General features: G+C 51.2%; 16 non-coding genes across 16 annotated transcripts; 2 read left to right on the top strand and 14 right to left on the bottom strand.

The window, feature by feature from the left end:
• Positions 1-2,820: 2,820 nt before the first annotated feature.
• Positions 2,821-2,937, top strand: LOC138235802 (U5 spliceosomal RNA). The gene has a single exon (XR_011188343.1). It is a non-coding gene; the product is annotated as a U5 spliceosomal RNA (small nuclear RNA).
• Positions 2,938-3,167: 230 nt separating this feature from the next.
• On the top strand, positions 3,168-3,309 carry LOC138235783 (U4 spliceosomal RNA). The gene has a single exon (XR_011188325.1). It is a non-coding gene; the product is annotated as a U4 spliceosomal RNA (small nuclear RNA).
• Positions 3,310-4,068: 759 nt separating this feature from the next.
• LOC138235804 (U5 spliceosomal RNA) lies at positions 4,069-4,183 on the bottom strand. The gene has a single exon (XR_011188345.1). It is a non-coding gene; the product is annotated as a U5 spliceosomal RNA (small nuclear RNA).
• A 391-nt stretch (positions 4,184-4,574) lies between these two features.
• On the bottom strand, positions 4,575-4,691 carry LOC138235791 (U5 spliceosomal RNA). Its single transcript, XR_011188332.1, has one exon. It is a non-coding gene; the product is annotated as a U5 spliceosomal RNA (small nuclear RNA).
• A 391-nt stretch (positions 4,692-5,082) lies between these two features.
• On the bottom strand, positions 5,083-5,199 carry LOC138235809 (U5 spliceosomal RNA). The gene has a single exon (XR_011188350.1). It is a non-coding gene; the product is annotated as a U5 spliceosomal RNA (small nuclear RNA).
• A 391-nt stretch (positions 5,200-5,590) lies between these two features.
• Positions 5,591-5,707, bottom strand: LOC138235792 (U5 spliceosomal RNA). Its single transcript, XR_011188333.1, has one exon. It is a non-coding gene; the product is annotated as a U5 spliceosomal RNA (small nuclear RNA).
• Positions 5,708-6,098: 391 nt separating this feature from the next.
• LOC138235798 (U5 spliceosomal RNA) lies at positions 6,099-6,215 on the bottom strand. The gene has a single exon (XR_011188339.1). It is a non-coding gene; the product is annotated as a U5 spliceosomal RNA (small nuclear RNA).
• A 391-nt stretch (positions 6,216-6,606) lies between these two features.
• LOC138235789 (U5 spliceosomal RNA) lies at positions 6,607-6,723 on the bottom strand. Its single transcript, XR_011188330.1, has one exon. It is a non-coding gene; the product is annotated as a U5 spliceosomal RNA (small nuclear RNA).
• A 391-nt stretch (positions 6,724-7,114) lies between these two features.
• LOC138235788 (U5 spliceosomal RNA) lies at positions 7,115-7,231 on the bottom strand. Its single transcript, XR_011188329.1, has one exon. It is a non-coding gene; the product is annotated as a U5 spliceosomal RNA (small nuclear RNA).
• A 391-nt stretch (positions 7,232-7,622) lies between these two features.
• Positions 7,623-7,739, bottom strand: LOC138235787 (U5 spliceosomal RNA). The gene has a single exon (XR_011188328.1). It is a non-coding gene; the product is annotated as a U5 spliceosomal RNA (small nuclear RNA).
• A 391-nt stretch (positions 7,740-8,130) lies between these two features.
• On the bottom strand, positions 8,131-8,247 carry LOC138235807 (U5 spliceosomal RNA). The gene has a single exon (XR_011188348.1). It is a non-coding gene; the product is annotated as a U5 spliceosomal RNA (small nuclear RNA).
• Positions 8,248-8,638: 391 nt separating this feature from the next.
• LOC138235786 (U5 spliceosomal RNA) lies at positions 8,639-8,755 on the bottom strand. The gene has a single exon (XR_011188327.1). It is a non-coding gene; the product is annotated as a U5 spliceosomal RNA (small nuclear RNA).
• A 391-nt stretch (positions 8,756-9,146) lies between these two features.
• Positions 9,147-9,263, bottom strand: LOC138235803 (U5 spliceosomal RNA). Its single transcript, XR_011188344.1, has one exon. It is a non-coding gene; the product is annotated as a U5 spliceosomal RNA (small nuclear RNA).
• A 6,660-nt stretch (positions 9,264-15,923) lies between these two features.
• Positions 15,924-16,062, bottom strand: LOC138235785 (U4 spliceosomal RNA). Its single transcript, XR_011188326.1, has one exon. It is a non-coding gene; the product is annotated as a U4 spliceosomal RNA (small nuclear RNA).
• A 1,336-nt stretch (positions 16,063-17,398) lies between these two features.
• On the bottom strand, positions 17,399-17,472 carry trnat-agu (transfer RNA threonine (anticodon AGU)). The gene has a single exon. It is a non-coding gene; the product is annotated as a tRNA-Thr (tRNA).
• Positions 17,473-19,043: 1,571 nt separating this feature from the next.
• trnav-cac (transfer RNA valine (anticodon CAC)) lies at positions 19,044-19,116 on the bottom strand. The gene has a single exon. It is a non-coding gene; the product is annotated as a tRNA-Val (tRNA).
• Positions 19,117-21,029: the final 1,913 nt, after the last annotated feature.

Genomic DNA, 21,029 nt, shown 5'->3' with positions numbered 1-21,029 from the left:
TCGATGACAGACTTGGAGCCTACCACTTTCCTGAAAAAGAAGCGAGTACACTTCTCATTTTCTTCCAAGAACTGCACTCTGCCTCTTAACAGCACTCCTCGACTACTTTCTTCGGCTATGCTCCGGATGTCCTTTTTTAAAAGGGTGATATCCTCGAGCACATCGAAGCCACTGTGCAGCATCGTGTAGAGACGCTGCAGCTGCCTCTGTTTCCTGGCTAGCACTCCTCTCCGTCTGGCAGCAGCCTTCCTTCCCTCAGCCATGAAAAATGCCTTTGTCCTCATCTTCACCTCCTCCCACCACTCTCCTACTGACCCGTACAGACACTGCAAGGACAGCCACTGTGATAGTTTCTCCTTGTAGCGGGATACTACCCCCTCGTTCTCTAGCAGCTTTGTGTTGAGTTTCCAGAGGCCTGGGCCAAAGACAGTCCCGCCCTGGAGTTCCACTCTACACCCTAAAGCCTGATGATCTGAGAAGAAGACAGGCTGAAGAGTGACCCCAACAACTTTCACTCTCTCTGAGACAAAGCAATAGTCAATTCTGGAGCTGCTATTCCTCCCTGACCATGTATATCCTGCTGTTGTGGGATATATACATCTATATGTGTCTGAGAGTTTAAAGTCTTGAACTAAGTTTTGCAGGGCCAGTGAGCTGGAATCCAATTTTATCGGAGAGCTAGACTGCCTGTCTGTGTGCTCTAAGATACAATTAAAATCCCCTCCCACTATCACGTCTGTGCTACTTAACAATAGGGGAGAGAGTGCCTTGAGTAGCTCCACCCTTCCTCCCACGTCAGTAGGACAATACACATTGATTAGCCGCAGGTTAACGGTCCCCCATTCCACATCCACACACAGCAACCTGCCATCTATGACCCTCTGAATACTTTTCAATTTGAAAGCCCATCCTTTGAAAAGAATGGCCACGCCAGAGGCTCTGTTGTTATTGTCCCCTGACCAAACAGAAGGCCCTTTATCCCACCTATCTTTAAAGCTTTTATACCTCTCTTGATAGGCTAAAGCACACTCCTGCAACATCAACACATCTCCCTCTCTCTGCTGGAGGTAATCAAAGACACACTGGCATTTAACTCTGTCATTGATACCTCTGGTGTTAAGAGAAATTATGTTTAGAGCCATTTTACATAAGAAAGTGGAACCAGTCTTTACAAAACACATTTCTCTTCGGTCTCACCTGTTACCTTCTCTTTCTTTTTCTTCTTACCAATTTCCTGCCAGCCATCCTCTGAATGAGCCTTCATCAGGGTGGCAGCAGTAAAAGCGTTCACGGAGTCCATTTCAAGGAAGGGGGTAGAAAGAGGGGTGGAGGGGTTCCAGCTGTCCCCATCGCCATGCTCTCCTTCCTCCTCGCTCGGGGAGAAAACAGAGTCATTTTTCCTTTTCCTCAAGTCCAGCTCCTGGGAGCACTGAGGGGAAAGGGGTGCAGCCGATGCACCAGTCTCCTCTTCCCCCTCACCCACCAGCTGTTGCAGATCCTCCGTGACGGACTGGATGGAGGAGAGGAGGGCATCTGTAGCACTTGCAGAGTCTGAGAAAAGCAGCTCCGCTGAATCCTGGGTATCGTCGCTGGACCCGCTCCACCGGGGGGCCCCACACTGGCCCTCGTTCTGAGGAGCAGGAGTGGGGGAGGGGTCCTCGCTGTTCTCGGGGGTTTTCAAACCCTCGTGCTTGTCTGGTGCAGTCTGCGGTTGTGGGAGCGTAGTGGATTTCTCTTCCACCGGCCCCGGAGCCACAGCAGGACTGATCCTGGCTGGAGGCTGAGACTCTTTGTCCAACAAGGGTTCTTTGTTTGACTTGTTGTTTGCTTTGGCTTTTCGGGCCGGTTTGGCTGAAACAAGCACTGCCTCATCCTTTCTCATTTTGAGTTTATTGGCGTAGGCGTGAGGGCAGTTCTTAAAAACGTGTCCTTCCGAGCCACATAAATTGCACTTTGGCAGCATTGAACAGTCAGAGGCTAAATGTCCCTGTTTGCCACAGGTCTTGCAGCATTTCACAGTGCAGGACGATGCCAGGTGTCCCACAGCACCACAGCGCCGACACACCTTTGGTTGTCCCACATAAAAAACATAGCCATTGCAGGCGCCCAGCTGGATTGTAGAGGGCAGGTGCCTTAAGCCTCCATTTACATTGTCCGGTAGTAAGCGAACCTCGAATTTGCTCCTGTTTTTATACCGTCAACATCTCTAACCTCAGTTCCATGGTGGACGGTGCAGTACTGGTTAAGCCAGATGTGAATGTCCTCCGTCTTTGCCAGTTCCGAGAACATAACAACATGCACCGTTTTCCTCTCTCTCTGTGTCAGAGGCTGCAAGTTGATCTTCTCAAGTGCAGGAACTTTCCCTCTTTTTGCCTCAAAGACATCCACGCATTGTTCAAACAGAGGATAGGTAGCAAATACAACCTCAAATGCTTTCTGACCTGGGAGAGCAAAGATGAAATCCAAGTGCCGAGGTTCAAAGCCAAGTTCCTTCTGTAACACTTTTCTGCTGAACTGCATACGATCCATGAAGAGGTCATCCAAAAGCTCAAAATGTACAGCATTCTTGCGGGATCCAAAGGTTGCCATCTCAAACTGCAAAACAAACACTGCTTCCACAAAACAAGAAAACAATCCAACTACTCCAACTACAGGCTGATCAAGGTATCTCCCCTGCCAGGTAAGCCGAGAGCCGCAGGCGATGAGCCCGGAGCTGAACGGGCCCCACTGGCTCGTTTGTAAGGCCTGGTGCATTGCCAACCACGACCGGCAGGGCAGAGGCCTTGAAGGCAGCCTGGGCTCCTGCAGCTGTCCAGCCACGCACTCTGGTTTCTCTTCATCTCGTACAAATCTTTTGCCTTTTACTAAAGATTTCCATGGAGAGGAGCATGAATGAGTTCCATACAATTTTTGTGCTTTCCTGCCTTCGGGTGGGGCGCAGCTGGGCTGATCAAAGAGAGAAAACAAAACCGCTCACAATCGCTCTTATTACGGCGACTGTGGCTGTCTGCTCTGCCAGTCCTCGGTCTCCGCCTGTCTGATTGGCGCTCTTTTCTTTGGGGGGCGGGAAGTGTCCGGCCGCAAATATGAAGCGTTACAGCAACGACATGCCATGAGACGATTGATAACGATTTCCATAGGATCCACGCGGTTGCCTGGCAACCGTCAGCTTTGCGCAGTGGCAGTATCTTAGCCTTTGAGGTTTAGCCGATGCGCGATTATTGCTAGTTGAAAACTTTTCCCAATACCCCGCTTCCGCCGGTTTGCAATACAATTAGCGAAAGCAATTCTTGACAGTCTCGTCAGAGACTGAGCAAGGTGTTTAAAGACAGATTTTGTCATGGTAACATCATGGTAGAAAGAAACAAGCTTGTTACGTCTCAACAGAAACACTCTTTAGCTCTTTCAGCGTTATGCAGAGAACAGCGTCTGTCGAGATCACTTTTGAGTCAGCGCGAAACGCTGTGTGCTGTCAGTTTGATTTCATATTGCTCGTAGCGGCGCCAGGCTTTTGTCTGTCAAACGTTAGGTTGCGCTTCTTCATGCTGCATCGTCGGCATGAGTGGAGCTTTTTAAACGTCTGTACTTACTGCGCCTCATAAGAAATCGTTTGTCCCCGTTCAAAACAGATTGTGCGATGTCCTGCAGCGTTCGCAAAGCAAACCTTTGACAGTTTGAAAGAGGAATTTATTCTGCTTCCTGTGCGTGCAGTAGTTACAAAGTTGAACGTCTTTACACGATCTGCCGCAGATCTTACAAACGAGCCAGTGGGGCCCGTTCAGCTCGGGGCTCATCGCCTGCGGCTCACGGCTTGCGAGCGTGCCCAATCCGTGCGATAACTCGGAAAACACCCGGCCACACTGTGCCGGAAACGACGCACTCTGGGAAGCCGCTATGCAAAGCGAGGTCCCAGGATCCCCTGCGGCCGGACACTTCCCGCCCCCCAAAGAAAAGAGCGCCAATCAGACGGCCGGAGACCGAGGACTCGCGGAGCAGACGGCCACAATCACCATTACAAGAGCGATTGCGAACTTGCTTGTTTTCTCTCTTTGACCAGCCCAGCTGCCCGCCACCTGAAAGCAGGGAAGCACAAAAATTGCATGGAACTCATTCATGCTCTTCTCCACAGAAATCTTTAGTAAAAGGCGAAAGATTTGTACGAGATGAAGAGAAACCAGAGTGCGTGACTGCACAGCTGCAGGAGCCCAGGCCGCCTTCAAAGCCTCTACGCTGCCGGTCGTGGTTGGCAATGCACCTGGCCTTACAAACTAGCCAGTGGGGCCCGTTCAGCTCCGGGCTCATCGCCTGCGGCTCACGGCTTGCGAGCGTGCCGAATCCGTGCGATAACTCGGAAAACACCCGGCCACACTGTGCCGGAAATGACGCACTCTGGGAAGCCGCTATGCAAAGCGAGGTCCCAAGATCCCCTGCGGCCGGACACTTCCCGCCCCCCAAAGAAAAGAGCGCCAATCAGACGGCCGGAGACCGTGGACTCGCGGAGCAGACTGCCACAATCGCCATAACAAGACCGATTGCGGGCGTTTTTGTTTTCTCTCTTTGACCAGCCAGGCTGCGCCCCACCCGAAGGCAGGGAAGCACAAAAATTGCATGGAACTCATTCATGCTCCTCTCCACGGAAATCTTTAGTAAAAGGCGAAAGATTTGTACGAGATGAAGAGAAACCAGAGTGCGTGGCTGCACAGCTACAGGAGCCCAGGCCGCCTTCAAAGCCTCTGCGCTGCCGGTCGTGGTTGGCAATGCACCTGGCCTTACAAACTAGCCAGTGGGGCCCGTTCAGCTCCGGGCTCATCGCCTGCGGCTCACGGCTTGCGAGCGTGCCGAATCCGTGCGATAACTCGGAAAACACCCGGCCACACTGTGCCGGAAATGACGCACTCTGGGAAGCCGCTATGCAAAGCGAGGTCCCAAGATCCCCTGCGGCCGGACACTTCCCGCCCCCCAAAGAAAAGAGCGCCAATCAGACGGCCGGAGACCGTGGACTCGCGGAGCAGACTGCCACAATCGCCATAACAAGACCGATTGCGGGCGTTTTTGTTTTCTCTCTTTGACCAGCCAGGCTGCGCCCCACCCGAAGGCAGGGAAGCACAAAAATTGCATGGAACGCATTCATGCTCTTCTCCACGGAAATCTTTAATAAAAGGCGAAAGATTTGTACGAGATGAAAAGAAACCAGAGTGCGTGGCTGCACAGCTGCAGGAGCCCAGGCCGCCTTCAAAGCCTCTGCGCTGCCGGTCGTGGTTGGCAATGCACCTGGCCTTACAAACTAGCCAGTGGGGCCCGTTCAGCTCCGGGCTCATCGCCTGCGGCTCACGGCTTGCGAGCGTGACCAATCCGTGCGATAACTCGGAAAACACCCGGCCACACTGTGCCGGAAACGACGCACTCTGGGAAGCCGCTATGCAAAGCGAGGTCCCAAGATCCCCTGCGGCCGGACACTTCCCAACCCCCAAAGAAAAGAGTGCCAATCAGACGGCCGGAGACCGAGGACTCGCGGAGCAGACTGCCACAATCGCCATAACAAGACCGATTGCGAGCGTTTTTGTTTTCTCTCTTTGACCAGCCAGGCTGCGCCCCACCCGAAGGCAGGGAAGCACAAAAATTGCATGGAACTCATTCATGCTCCTCTCCACGGAAATCTTTAGTAAAAGGCGAAAGATTTGTACGAGATGAAGAGAAACCAGAATGCGTGGCTGCACAGCTTCAGGAGCCCAGGCCACCTTCAAAGCCTCTGCCCTGCCGGTCGTGGTTGGCAATACACCTGGCCTTACAAACGAGCCAGTGGGGCCCGTTCAGCTCCGGGCTCATCGCCTGCGGCTCACGGCTTGCGAGCGTGCCAAATCCGTGCGATAACTCGGAAAACACCCGGCCACACTGTGCCGGAAACGACGCACTCTGGGAAGCCGCTATGCAAAGCGAGGTCCCAAGATCCCCTGCGGCCGGACACTTCCCGCCCCCCAAAGAAAAGAGCGCCAATCAGACGGCCGGAGACCGTGGACTCGCGGAGCAGACTGCCACAATCGCCATAACAAGACCGATTGCGGGCGTTTTTGTTTTCTCTCTTTGACCAGCCACGCTGCGCCCCACCCGAAGGCAGGGAAGCACAAAAATTGCATGGAACGCATTCATGCTCCTCTCCACGGAAATCTTTAGTAAAAGGCAAAAGATTTGTACGAGATGAAGAGAAACCAGAGTGCGTGGCTGCACAGCTGCAGGAGCCCAGGCCGCCTTCAAAGCCTCTGCGCTGCCGGTCGTGGTTGGCAATGCACCTGGCCTTACAAACTAGCCAGTGGGGCCCGTTCAGCTCCGGGCTCATCGCCTGCGGCTCACGGCTTGCGAGCGTGCCGAATCCGTGCGATAACTCGGAAAACACCCGGCCACACTGTGCCGGAAATGACGCACTCTGGGAAGCCGCTATGCAAAGCGAGGTCCCAAGATCCCCTGCGGCCGGACACTTCCCGCCCCCCAAAGAAAAGAGCGCCAATCAGACGGCCGGAGACCGTGGACTCGCGGAGCAGACTGCCACAATCGCCATAACAAGACCGATTGCGGGCGTTTTTGTTTTCTCTCTTTGACCAGCCAGGCTGCGCCCCACCCGAAGGCAGGGAAGCACAAAAATTGCATGGAACTCATTCATGCTCCTCTCCACGGAAATCTTTAGTAAAAGGCGAAAGATTTGTACGAGATGAAGAGAAACCAGAGTGCGTGGCTGCACAGCTACAGGAGCCCAGGCCGCCTTCAAAGCCTCTGCGCTGCCGGTCGTGGTTGGCAATGCACCTGGCCTTACAAACTAGCCAGTGGGGCCCGTTCAGCTCCGGGCTCATCGCCTGCGGCTCACGGCTTGCGAGCGTGACCAATCCGTGCGATAACTCGGAAAACACCCGGCCACACTGTGCCGGAAATGACGCACTCTGGGAAGCCGCTATGCAAAGCGAGGTCCCAAGATCCCCCGCGGCCGGACACTTCCCGCCCCCCAAAGAAAAGAGCGCCAATCAGACGGCCGGAGACCGTGGACTCGCGGAGCAGACTGCCACAATCGCCATAACAAGACCGATTGCGAGCGTTTTTGTTTTCTCTCTTTGACCAGCCAGGCTGCGCCCCACCCGAAGGCAGGGAAGCACAAAAATTGCATGGAACTCATTCATGCTCCTCTCCACGGAAATCTTTAGTAAAAGGCGAAAGATTTGTACGAGATGAAGAGAAACCAGAGTGCGTGGCTGCACAGCTGCAGGAGCCCAGGCCGCCTTCAAAGCCTCTGCGCTGCCGGTCGTGGTTGGCAATGCACCTGGCCTTACAAACTAGCCAGTGGGGCCCGTTCAGCTCCGGGCTCATCGCCTGCGGCTCACGGCTTGCGAGCGTGACCAATCCGTGCGATAACTCGGAAAACACCCGGCCACACTGTGCCGGAAATGACGCACTCTGGGAAGCCGCTATGCAAAGCGAGGTCCCAAGATCCCCTGCGGCCGGACACTTCCCGCCCCCCAAAGAAAAGAGCGCCAATCAGACGGCCGGAGACCGAGGACTCGCGGAGCAGACTGCCACAATCGCCATAACAAGACCGATTGCGAGCGTTTTTGTTTTCTCTCTTTGACCAGCCAGGCTGCGCCCCACCCGAAGGCAGGGAAGCACAAAAATTGCATGGAACTCATTCATGCTCCTCTCCACGGAAATCTTTAGTAAAAGGCGAAAGATTTGTACGAGATGAAGAGAAACCAGAGTGCGTGGCTGCACAGCTGCAGGAGCCCAGGCCGCCTTCAAAGCCTCTGCGCTGCCGGTCGTGGTTGGCAATGCACCTGGCCTTACAAACTAGCCAGTGGGGCCCGTTCAGCTCCGGGCTCATCGCCTGCGGCTCACGGCTTGCGAGCGTGACCAATCCGTGCGAGAACTCGGAAAACACCCGGCCACACTGTGCCGGAAACGACGCACTCTGGGAAGCCGCTATGCAAGGCGAGGTCCCAAGATCCCCTGCGGCCGGACACTTCCCAACCCCCAAAGAAAAGAGCGCCAATCAGACGGCCGGAGACCGAGGACTCGCGGAGCAGACTGCCACAATCGACATAACAAGACCGATTGCGAGCGTTTTTGTTTTCTCTCTTTGACCAGCCAGGCTGCGCCCCACCCGAAGGCAGGGAAGCACAAAAATTGCATGGAACTCGTTCATGCTCCTCTCCACGGAAATCTTAAGTAAAAGGCGAAAGATTTGTATGAGATGAAGAGAAACCAGAGTGCGTGGCTGCACTGCTGCAGGAGCCCAGGCCACCTTCAAAGCCTCTGCCCTGCCGGTCGTGGTTGGCAATACACCTGGCCTTACAAACGAGCCAGTGGGGCCCGTTCAGCTCCGGGCTCATCGCCTGCGGCTCACGGCTTGCGAGCGTGCCGAATCCGTGCGATAACTCGGAAAACACCCGGCCACACTGTGCCGGAAACGCCGCACTCTGGGAAGCCGCTATGCAAAGCGAGGTCCCAAGATCCCCTGCGGCCGGACACTTCCCGCCCCCCAAAGAAAAGAGCGCCAATCAGACGGCCGGAGACCGTGGACTCGCGGAGCAGACTGCCACAATCGCCATAACAAGACCGATTGCGAGCGTTTTTGTTTTCTCTCTTTGACCAGCCAGGCTGCGCCCCACCCGAAGGCAGGGAAGCACAAAAATTGCATGGAACTCATTCATGCTCCTCTCCACGGAAATCTTTAGTAAAAGGCGAAAGATTTGTACGAGATGAAGAGAAACCAGAGTGCGTGGCTGCACACCTACAGGAGCCCAGGCCGCCTTCAAAGCCTCTGCGCTGCCGGTCGTGAATGGCAATGCACCTGGCCTTACAAACTAGCCAGTGGGGCCCGTTCAGCTCCGGGCTCATCGCCTGCGGCTCACGGCTTGCGAGCGTGACCAATCCGTGCGATAACTCGGAAAACACCCGGCCACACTGTGCCGGAAACGACGCACTCTGGGAAGCCGCTATGCAAAGCGAGGTCCCAAGATCCCCTGCGGCCGGACACTTCCCGCCCCCCAAAGTAAAGAGCGCCAATCAGACGGCCGGAGACCGTGGACTCGCGGAGCAGACTGCCACAATCGCCATAACAAGACCGATTGCGGGCGTTTTTGTTTTCTCTCTTTGACCAGCCAGGCTGCGCCCCACCCGAAGGCAGGGAAGCACAAAAATTCCATGGAACTCCTTCATGCTCCTCTCCACGGAAATCTTTAGTAAAAGGCGAAAGATTTGTACAACATGAAAAGAAACCAGAGTGCGTGGCTGCACAGCTACAGGAGCCCAGGCCGCCTTCAAAGCCTCTGCGCTGCCGGTCGTGGTTGGCAATGCACCTGGCCTTACAAACTAGCCAGTGGGGCCCGTTCAGCTCCGGGCTCATCGCCTGCGGCTCACGGCTTGCGAGCGTGACCAATCCGTGCGATAACTCGGAAAACACCCGGCCACACTGTGCCGGAAACGACGCACTCTGGGAAGCCGCTATGCAGGCAAGGTCCCAAGATCCCCTGCGGCCGGACACTTCCCGCCCCCCAAAGAAAAGAACGCCAATCAGACGGCCGGACCCAACAACCTTGGCGTTATTAGCACCACGCTCTAACCAACTGAGCTAACTGGCCTCGCAACAGTGCCCCTCTCAGTGCTGCAAAAAATCGAACTCAGGGAATTTCTTTTGTCCTCTTTTGAATAGAAAGCCGTGTAATTCAGTGTACGGGCTTTCTTGTGCACTTTCATGGTTCTTGTAACCAAAATCCTACACTGGCCTGAAATGCCCCCCATTTCACAGCATTTTTCAGCTGATTTAAAATGTACCTAAAGGAGAAGCATTTTTGAAGACCATCAATTACCAAGAGCTTTTGTCAAAGGTTTTGGTGGTCATTTTTAATGACCACAGAGCGCTGTGACCTCGGTTTTACATCTCATCCAAAAGACAGCGCCCTCTTACAACACAGCATCTCCGTCACTATACTGGGGCATTGGGACCCGCACAGACCTCAGGGTGAGCGCCCCCCCGCCGGCACCATTAACACCGCTTCCAGCTGGAAGCTTTGTTTTTCCCTGTAGCTCACCCTCATCCGGGTACTGACCTAGCTCACACCCGCTTAGCTTCAGTGGGTTTTCAGTTGCGAGTTGCAAAAGCCACTGCATTGGCTGGGAATCAAAACCAAGCCTCCCGCGTGGCAGGCGAGAATTCTAACACTGAACCACCAATGCTCAATGCCTGTACCTTCAAAAAAGACGGAGGACATTCACACCTGGCTTAACCAGTACTGCACCGTCCACCATGGAACTGAGGTTAGATATGTTGACGGTATAAAAGCAGGAGCAAGGAAATTCGAGGTTCGCTTGCTACCGGACAATGTAAATGGAGGCTTAAGGCACCTGCCCTCTACAATCTGGCTGGGCGCCTGCAATGGCTATGTTTTTTATGTGGGACAACCAAAGGTGTGTCGGCGCTGTGGGACACCTGGCATCGCCCTGCACTGTGAAATGCTGCAAGACCTGTGGCAAACAGGGACATTTAGCCTCTGACTGTTCAATGCTGCCAAAGTGCAATTTACTTGGCTTGGAAGGACACGTTTTTATAAACTGCCCTCATGCCTACGCCAATAAACTCAAAATGAGAAAGGATGAGGCAGTGCTTGTTTCAGCCAAACCGGCCCGAAAAGCCAAAGCAAACAACAAGTCAAACAAAGAACCCTTGTTTGATAAAGTCTCAGCCTCCAGCCAGGATCTGCCCTGCTGTGGTTCCGGGGCCGGTGGAAGAGAAATCCACTACGCCCCCACAACAGACTGCACCAGACAAGCACGAGGGTTTGAAAACCCCCGAGAACAGCGAGGACCCCTCCCCCACTCCTGCTCCTCAGAACGAGGGCCAGTGTGGGGCCCCCCGGTGGAGCGGGTCCAGCGAGGATACCCAGGATTCAGCGGAGCTGCTTTTCTCAGACTCTGCAAGTGCTACAGATGCCCTCCTCTCCTCCATCCAGTCCATCACAGAGGATCTGCAGCAAATGGTTGGTGAGGGGGAAGAGGAGACTGGTGCATCGGCTGCACCCCTTTCCCCTCAGTGCTCCCAGGAGCTGGACTTGAGGAAAAGGAAAAATGACTCTGTTTTCTCCCCGAGCGAGGAGGAAGGAGAGCATGGCGATGGGAACAGCTGGAACCCCTCCACCCCTCCCTCTACCCCCTTCCTTGAAATGGACTCCGTGAATGCCGAAGAGAAATGTGTTTTGTAAAGACTGGTTCCACTTTCTTATGTAATATGGCTCTAAACATAATATCTCTTAACACCAGAGGTATCAATGACAGAGTTAAATGCCAGTCTGTCTTTGATTACCTCCAGCAGAGAGAGGGAGATGTGTTGATGTTGCAGGAGTGTGCTTTAGCCTATCAAGAGAGGTATAAAAGCTTTGAAGATAGGTGGGATAAAGGGCCTTCTGTTTGGTCAGGGGACAATAACAACAGAGCCTCTGGCGTGGCCATTCTTTTCAAAGGATGGGCTTTCAAATTGAAAAGTATTCAGAGGGTCATAGATGGCAGGTTGCTGTGTGTGGATGTGGAATGGGGGACCGTTAACCTGCGGCTAATCAATGTGTATTGCCCTACTGACGTGGGAGGAAGGGTGGAGCTACTCAAGGCACTCTCTCACCTATTGTTATGTAGCACAGACGTGATAGTGGGAGGGGATTTTAATTGTATCTTAGAGCACACAGACAGGCAGTCTAGCTCTCTGATAAAATTGGATTCCAGGTCACTGGCCCTGCAAAACTTAGTTCAAGACTTTAAACTCTCAGACACATATAGATGTATATATCCCACAACAGCAGGATATACATGGTCAGGGAGGAATAGCAGCTCCAGAATTGACTATTGCTTTGTCTCAGAGAGAGTGAAAGTTGTTGGGGTCACTCTTCAGCCTGTCTTCTTCTCAGATCATCAGGCTTTAGGTCGTAGAGTGGAACTCCAGGGCTTTGGCCCAGGCATCTGGAAACTCAACACAAAGCTGCTAGAGAACGAGGGGGTAGTATCCTGCTACAAGGAGAAACTATCACAGTGGCTGTCCTTGCAGTGTCTGTACGGGTCAGTAGGAGAGTGGTGGGAGGAGGTGAAGGTGAGGACAAAGGCCTTTTTCATGGCTGAGGGAAGGAAGGCTGCTGCCAGACGGAGAGGAGTGCTAGCCAGGAAACAGAGGCAGCTGCAGCGTCTCTACACGATGATGCACAGTGGCTTCGATGTGCTCGAGGATATCACCCTTTTAAAAAAGGACATCCGGAGCATAGCCGAAGAAAGTAGTCGAGTGCAGTTCTTGGAAGAAAATGAGAAGTGTTCTCGCCTCTTTTTCAGGAAAGTGGAAGGCTCCAAGTCTGTCATGGAAAGTGTAGTTGATGAGGAGGGACGAGAGAGAACAGAGCCGAGTGCAATCCTCTCCTGCACCGAGGCCTTCTACTCAAGACTGTACAGCTCTACAGAGGTAAAGGATGAAGAAATTCATTTTTTTACCTCAAAGCTAGAAAACGTTTTGAGTGAAGAAGATAGGGAAGTACTTGAGAGGGATTTGACAGTAGAAGAGCTGAGACAGGCTATGGAGAGCTTACAGAAGGGGAAAACTCCGGGTGCTGACGGGCTCCCTAAAGAATTTTATTGCACCTTTTGGGATCTGCTTCAGGATCCGCTGCTGCTCCTATTCGAGGAAAGCTATAAGACAGAATTGCTGCCTGACTCCTTAAGAGAAGGCACTATCTCTCTCTTGTTTAAGGAGCAAAGAATGACATAAAGAACTGGAGACCCCTCAGCCTGTTAGGCGTGGACACTAAGATCCTGTCCAAAGCCCTTTTCCTGCGCCTACAAAATGTAGTGGCCTCACTGGTAGGGAAAGAACAGACTTGTGGGATAGCAGGATGCCTGATGAGCGACAACCTGGCCTTGTTGAGGGATGTCTGTCTGTACTCAGAGGATCGCTCCCTCCCTCTGTGCATTTCAGGTGTAGACCTAGAAAAGGCCTTTGACCGCCTAAACCGGCAGTACTTAACTTCGGTACTTGAGCACATGAAGTTTGGCCCCATCATGAGAAAGTGGATTAACCTGCTGTACACAGGTAGCAACAGCAGAGTAATGGTTAATGGCAATAGATCACGCCCCTTTGAAGTCTGTTGTGAGGCAGGGCTGGCCATTATCCCCCTTGTTATTCGTTTTGGCTATGGAGCCCTTAGCCTGTGCCTTGCGCCAGGATCAGGCCATTAATGGGATACCAGTACCTGGAAGTGGGGGAGGAGAGGTAAAGACATCTCTATACATGGATGACGTCACCCTGCTCCTCTCTGACAATGCCTCAATTAGTAGAGCTCTGCAGTGCTGTGATCGGTTCTCTTTGGCTTCCTCTGCAAAAATTAACAAATCAAAGAGCGAGATTTTTTTATCAGAACTGGAGGGAGCCAAAAGAAGGACATGATCTCAGGCTGCAAGAGAAGAGAATTAAGGTCCTGGGGGTGTATTTTGGAGAAGAGATGGGAACAGTAAATTGGCAGAACAAATTGCCAATCTTAAACAAAAAACTGATGCAATGGAAGAACCGAGACCTCACCATGACAGGGAAGGTGCTGGTCATCAAAGCCAAGCTCTTGCCTGTCTTGAATTTTCTGGCTTCTACCTTCCCAATCCCACACCGTGTTGCGGCGGTGCTGAGGAGATTGATGTTTCAATTTCTATGGGGTGTGAAGCAGGAAAGACTCAGAAGGGAAATAATGTACAGGCCGCTACCCTCAGGGGGGAAGTCTGTCCCAGATATTGCTACGAAGCTGCTGTGCATTTTCCTGGCCTCTGTGCTGAGAGGCTTTGCAACAGCACCTGCAGCGCGTACCTGGACTTATTTTTCCAGGCTCTGGGTAGGTAGGGAGGTGTTCAGAGTGTGGGGTGTCAGACCCAAGCTGGATGTCCCACTCTCTGACACATGCCCTGCAATTTATGGGACAGTTAAAAGTTTTCTAAGATCTCACACAATTGGCCATATTCCCCTCCGAGATGTCAGCGTCCAAAAACTGGAAGATTTCTTTGCACCCCAGAACAATAGGCAGACCCCTGTGGGCATTTTAACATCAGCCCAAACAAGGAAGGTGTGGAAACACACATCCTCTAAGTTTCTGTGCAACATTCACAGAGATTTAGCCTGGAGTGTCGTCCACCAGTGCTTACCGGTACGAACTTCCTTGTACCGTATGGTCCTCACACCCAGCCCTCGCTGCGTTAGGGTGGGCTGCAGCGAGGAGGAGACTGTGACCCATCTCCTGTGGTCCTGCTTTTTTGCTAAGGCCTTCTGGGCACAGTTTGAAGATTGGTTGCAGGCTCTCTCGCCCCAATTTACCCTGACCGCTGCTTTCGTCATATACGGCATCTCTCCTGTCAAACTTCCTCCTGACGTGTTTGACAGGATCTGGGCCGTGGTGAACAGTGGGAAAGACGCCCTGTGGAGAGTGAGGAACATGGGGCTGTTCAAAGGCATCAAGATCCCAGTCAAGGCTGCAGGTAGCCTGGCCCTGTTCATCACCAGAGAGAACTATTACCTCAGAGATCTGTGGAGAGAAGGGAGGGAGGAAGCAGAAAATCTGTGGGAAATAGAGGGCATAGGTCAATATCTCAAGAAACTGTGAAAAACACTATCATGTTTAAGTAAAGAATGTGATTTGCTTCAGAAAAAAGAAATTGTTGCTATGTAACTCGTACCGTGTCAAAATGTAATAAGATGTGATCATATATACTGTTTTAAGTATGTATATTAATGTAAAGCATTTGTGATGCCCTGTATTTTATTGTGAAAAGGAAATAAAAGTTCTTAAAAATCGAAATCGCTGGAGGAAACAGTCCATCTGGCCATGAAACTCATTTGAACGTCTAGCTACAGCAACTAACAATATCATGATTTATTCAGGATGTGTGGAATCAGCACGTCCCGGAGACAGCTTCCGAAATCGTGAGCATTCTCTGGTGGTGTCCTGCAGGGCACCTGTGGGCGTGCATTGGTGGTATAGTGTTGAGCATAGCTGCCTTCCAAGCAGTTGACCTGGGTTCGATTCCTGGCCAACGCAGTGGCAATTGGTTTCAAATGCTGTCATGAGCCTTGGATTATGACTAGCAAAGCGAAGCCTTTTGAAAGAGCTAAAGCACTGCAAAACGGAATTGAAGGAGAATCTTACAGGGGATTCTGAGCGGTGTCTGCATACACGCAGTCCGATACGGGTGCTGAAAGCTTGAGCTACTCTCAATGTCATGCTGCCTTTTCCCGGAGTAAATCTGTTACATTGAAGGAATGCTTCTCGCAGGTTCAAAAGGGACCCTTGTTAATTGGAGAAATCAATGATTTCTAATGAATTCTGTATGTGTTAAAAGACAGCTATACACAGAAAACATGCAGGACACTGCCCATGATGTTTCCCGAGCCGAAACACAGTGCGTTTTTCCAAGCCATCTGACAAAGCTCGCCCACTGAAAACTGCAGCAGATCGTGTAAAGACCTTCAACTTTGTAACTACTGCACGCACAGGAAGCACAATAAATTCCTCTTTTCAAACTGTCAAAGGTTTGCTTTGCAAACGCTGCAGGACATCGCACAATCTCTTTTGAACGGGGACAAACGATTTCTTATGGGGCGCAGTAAGTACAGACGTTTAAAAAGCTCCACTCATGCCGACGATGCAGCATGAAGAAGCGCAACCTAACGTTTGACAGACAAAAGCCGGGCGCCGCTACGAGCAATATGAAATCAAACTGACAGCACACGGCGTTTCGCGCTGACTCAAAAGTGATCTCGACAGACGCTGTTCTCTGCATAACGCTGAAAGAGATAAAGAGCGTTTCTGTTGAGACGTAACAAGCTCGTTTCTTTCTACCATGATGTCACCATGACAAAATCTGTCTTTAAACACCTTGCTCAGTCTCTGACGAGACTGTCAAAAATTGCTTTCGCCGATTGTATTGCAAACCAGCGGAAGCGGGGTATTGGGAAAAGTTTTCAACTAGCAACAATCGTGCGTGCTAATTAGAACAGCAACGCTGAGCTCTCAGCACCGTACTGAGCCCAGGTGTTATTCTAAAGCTGTCAGGTGCAGTTCATTTATATGAAGGAAATCTCTTACTGGGTACGATTACAATGCAGTAAGTAGCACAGGCTACTTGGGGAATAGCCCGATGTGTTTTAAAACGACCCGAGCCAGGTAGGAGTCGAACCTACAATCTCCTAATCCGTAGTCAGATGCATTATGCATTGCGCCACTGTCCCTGGTGTGACACTACAGGACTGTAACCCAGTGATCTCAGCCCTGCAACTAGTAAAATATTACCCCCGGTCCATTCTTTTCCAAAAGTGAGAAACACCTGTTTTCTACATTTTGTCTGTTTTAAAACCATATCTCTTTAAACCAAACCAAGAGTTTGTCTTTTGCACTGATATTCTGATTCATTTCGATTTCAAAGAAAAAAAAGCATTACCTTCCAAAGCATCATAAAATTGTCCCTTCTTCCAGACTCTACTTCTCTCTTGTAGTAGTACAGTAGACCTTTCCAGGTGAGCAGATCACAGAGTCCGAAATGAGCTTCCTCCATCAAGCAAAGTACCTGAACATGACTCTGTCTTCATAAAAGCGCCCCTGTAATAAAGAAATTAAATCCGAAATCAAGAGGGCAGTTGCCTACTGAAGTTCAAGAAGTCATCAATTTTAACCTAGCAACACATTAAAGGCTGCATCTATACAAGTACGATTCTAGAAATGCTCACCAGATTACGTTTTAAGAAGGAACTGCGCCTCAGGTTCCGCCGAGATCTTAACTCGGATGGCAGGATTCAGAGTCCGGAGTGCGGATGTGATCTTCCGCGTATTCAAACCGCCAGCATGTGACTCCCCTGTCCCCGTGACCTCATTGCTCTGCTCTCTCCTCTGTGCAGCCGAGCCCGACTCATGGTAAAGTGGAAAAAAATATGCCCTCAACGTGAGATTTACTCTGGACGAGGATAGATGTTACCTTTTTATCGTTGAATAGGATGTATGTGATGTGGCGACTAGGTTCAATTTTGTATCCTCTTTAAAAGATTAAGGACTGGGGTGAGCGTGATTTACCACCCTTTCAGCTAAGGACCCGACATGCGCACCGTTTAAGCTGCATAGACTCGGTCGTTTAACTCTTCTCTATTAGCAGGGTTAAGGTTAAAGAAAAAAAACATTGCTGACTTCTTTTTTTTTGCCAGCCGCTAGCGCTGATTAGCAAGGTTTGTATTTCATGTTTTGCAAGTTGCATCCATTTTAAGAAAAACAAGTCGCGTTAAAGACAGGAAATGAATACTTGCATTTAATTAAGTCTAGCCGTAGGCGGTTGTCCATAATGACCAGTACTGTTCGAGAAGACAGAACAAAGAAGGCACCGCTGGGATTCGGACCCAGGATCTCCTGTTTACTAGACAGGCGCTTTAACCAACTAAGCCACGGTGCCCCAGGAGTGTTGTCCTTTTGCAGCCACTTGGACACACCTTTAGAAAAACATTTTGTTAACAGGCATTCTGCCTCAGCCTAAACACCTATAGCTTGCAAAGTGCATGCTATTAGACAGGCACCTCTGCAAGACCTTAAGAGTCTCTTAAACTAGTGATAGTAAGGTGTTCCCAACGGGTGATGTTCGGCTTTCAAATCATCTCTCCGTGGAAGCGCCGAGATGCAGCTGTTTAAGGCTTAGAAGCAGCTGACTGTTTCACTACCTAGCTGATCACTGTCAGTCAGGGAGCTCAGAGGTGAAAAGCCTGTCTGAGAGACAATTCGCCGTCGATCAGTTCAATATGTTCCGTACCAGCTCGGCGCACCTGAGATCATCTTGGTAGCCGTGTAGCTCATATAGGTGAGAGCGTGTGTGTGTACCACCGTGATTGGATGCCGGCCCTTCTCAGGTCACAGTAAACCTTCTGCTCAAAAAAAGTGAGGTTTTATTTAATCTCTGACCAAGGGAAACGTTTCATTTTTTCAAAGAAATGTTTGTTAAAAAATAAAGTCATAGTTCAATGGGATTCAATCATAGACCGTGTGATATGGAAGTCAGGAACCTAACCCACAGCACCACCAGCACAGTCACGTGCTGAGTGCTGAAAAAGCACTACAGAAACATTATCGACAGACAATGTACAGCGTGTACTATTCTTGTGTTGCGGTACATGAATATAATTATATCGTTATTAATTTCTAATTTATAACTTTATTAACTTTATAAATTTATAAATTAACTTTATAAATTTATTAACGTTATTAATTAATTTCACGACGCACAGACAGGGCGCGGGGAGCCGCCGCCTGCAAACACAGCTCCAGGCAGGACTCCACTCCGCAGGAGCCGCAGAGCAGAGGAGATGGGGGCAGCTTAGCTCCTGTGCAGAGACCTGAGCTGCTGTTGCTGCAGACACTGTCTTTTCTGCACTCGGGGTAGGAGTGAATGTTGAGTTGCCCTTAGAAATGAAGCAGAGCACTTCAACGGCACGGGTGTGTGTGTGTGCGCCCTGGTGATTCTGGGAGACAGATTGAACCTGGGCTAAAAGAGAGGGGGCTTAGCCCTCTTCCATTTGCTAGTTCAAAGTTGTACAACCCATTTGTATCTGCTAGGCGGCGCAGTCGTCGTGCACAAAGAACGCTTTGAAAAGCGTCAAAGGCAAGTCATTCCGAGTTGGTCGTTTGTGTTTTCCGTTCAGACGCGAAATGCTGAAATGATCTCTCGGCTCCTCGGTTGTCATTTCTGCTCCTTAAAGGAATCACAGCACCCGTCGGCTTCCAGCACGGTGGGTCGGGACACAATGCCGGGGGTCGGAGAGAGCGATGTCTTCCTCGTTAGTATAGGACCTGTCACCTGTCCCCACCTGTCACGCGGGAGACCGGGGTACATCAGGACGCGGATTGAAGTGAAAGCAGGATGCGCTGCGACATGCACTGTGCAGATCCCGCCACACTAAGGGGTGAGTGGGTCTGTTCGATCACAGCGCTAGGCGAATCCCCAATCCCCTTTTGTGCGTGGCGACAAAATAAGTCTGTTTCCGCCCGGTTTCGAACCGGGGACCTTTCGCGTGTGAGGCAAACGTGATAACCACTACACTACGGAAACGGTGGTAAGATATGCCCAGCGGCCCAGCGTTGAGCTTCGCCATTGCGATTCAGCTGCTTCCAGTGCCTTTATTGGAGTGCGCTGATGGACCGTGCTCTCTCTCCAGAGACCAGCACGCCTGTCATGGACGGAGCAGGAAAGGCGCTGCCACATTCTACAGCCCTCTCCACGCAATCGACGAAATCTGGCTACTGAAGTGGAGAAAATCGCCTCTCCAGAAAGTGCAAATATCATCTTGGAGAGTATAAATCCTATTGCCGAAGGTCAGCTCTGTCTACCAGAGTGACCCTCCCACCTCCTGCAGCGATGGTCAGCTCGTCTCACACGCGAGAAGTTTTGGCTGGAAACAAGCGCCCCTTCTTCTCGCACGTTTTGGACGTTCGAGAAGGATCTTCTTCACATTCGCCCATGCAGTTCCCAGTCTTGTGGACGAGGACAAAAAGAACACACAAGGGCTCATCCAGGAGTTGAACCCAGGACCTCCCGCACCCTAAGCGAGACTCATATCCCTAAACCAATGAGCCACGGCAGCACTTTCCATTTTATTCTGTCAGCGAGCTTGAGGACGGGGGAGAGGCGTCATTCGCTCGTCCAGTCAGACCTTCATCAATAAGTCAAGAAAGCTGCAATTACACGACTGCCTTGCAGACGAAGGGCAGTGAACTGCACCCGGTAAGAGGGGAACAAGCGGCACTAGGTGACACCGAGGCATAACCCCAGCGAGGGGGGTTAGCTTGCATGGTACAGCGCTCGCTTTGCATGCGAGAGATAACGGGATCATTTCCCACGTCCTCCAGGTGTGTGCTTAGAGCTTGATGTGCCGAAAGGTGTCCTTTAGCCTGTGGTCACGCCTTGCATGGAGAGCGTCATGCAGCTGTCAATCATTTTGCAGCCACGCCCCCTCTTCATCTTCTCTCTGCCTTAAGCGTCTCCGCCACTCTCTCTTGACATTTCATGTCAGCATGTCAGAAGTCCGAGTGACGTTTTTAATGGCTGAGTGAGGGCACGATGCTGAAGCAGAGAGGCCACTTCAGCCAGAGAGACTTGTGCTAGGTGAGATCTGAAAAACGGACTCGCAACAGAAACAGACCAAAAAAGTATCGGTGAGATCAAAAGGCAAATGCAACATCCAGCAGAGGGCGTCTAAAGATTAGGGAACGGGCGACTGAAATCCATATGAGGCAAACTTTCCAGCTGTGTACTGCAGCTGGCCTCGTTGGCGTAGTTGGTAGCGCGTCAGTCTCATTGTCTGAAGGTCCTGAGTTTGATCCTCACACGGGGCAGGGCTGCTTCCTCTCTTGCTCTTTTCAAACACTTGCGGCAACTGTTCGCTCATAACCACGTCTGGAATGCGTGACCTTTACACGGGGGAGAAGCAACGCCGCATCCCTTTTCTAAAGAACATTCACATTCAGAAATAAGTCAAGAAATTTGCCATTACTTTAGCTCGCGCTGCTGTCAGCCTGCCCATGTTGCCAAAGAAAGATTCACTCGGCGTCAACATGACAGAACAGCGATCACTTGAAAACACTGTTCCACACTCCGTAAGCAAGAACTTCAGTGTTTGCAGTCACCCGATATGCCGATAGTCAAAGGAGTACAAAACATGAAGCGTCAAAAGACAAGATGAGTTGATGGAAAGAGCCTTGAATTGATGAGCACAAAAGTTCAGCTCGTACAATAGGCAACGAAGGTCCCGGCGTCATCATCGCACTTGAAAGGACTGCCTTGCAGACTAAGGGCAGTGGGAGGTTGCTGTTTTCAGATGGAGGCATTGGGATGGTGGGCCGAGATCTATTCTTCTTAAGGAATTCTTCATCGTGAAAGATCGGTCCACAGGTCATCCAAAGAACTTACAAATTTTTTGGACTCAGGGAATCACGTGCTTCCGGAAGGGAGTGAAGTGCTCAAAC

The sequence above is a fragment of the Lepisosteus oculatus genome, unplaced genomic scaffold, assembly GCF_040954835.1.
Source record: "Lepisosteus oculatus isolate fLepOcu1 unplaced genomic scaffold, fLepOcu1.hap2 HAP2_SCAFFOLD_83, whole genome shotgun sequence".
Classification (NCBI taxonomy): Eukaryota; Metazoa; Chordata; class Actinopteri; order Semionotiformes; family Lepisosteidae; genus Lepisosteus; species Lepisosteus oculatus.
The sequence above is the reverse complement of the archived record's forward strand: the minus strand, read 5'-3'. Positions and strand labels throughout refer to the sequence as shown.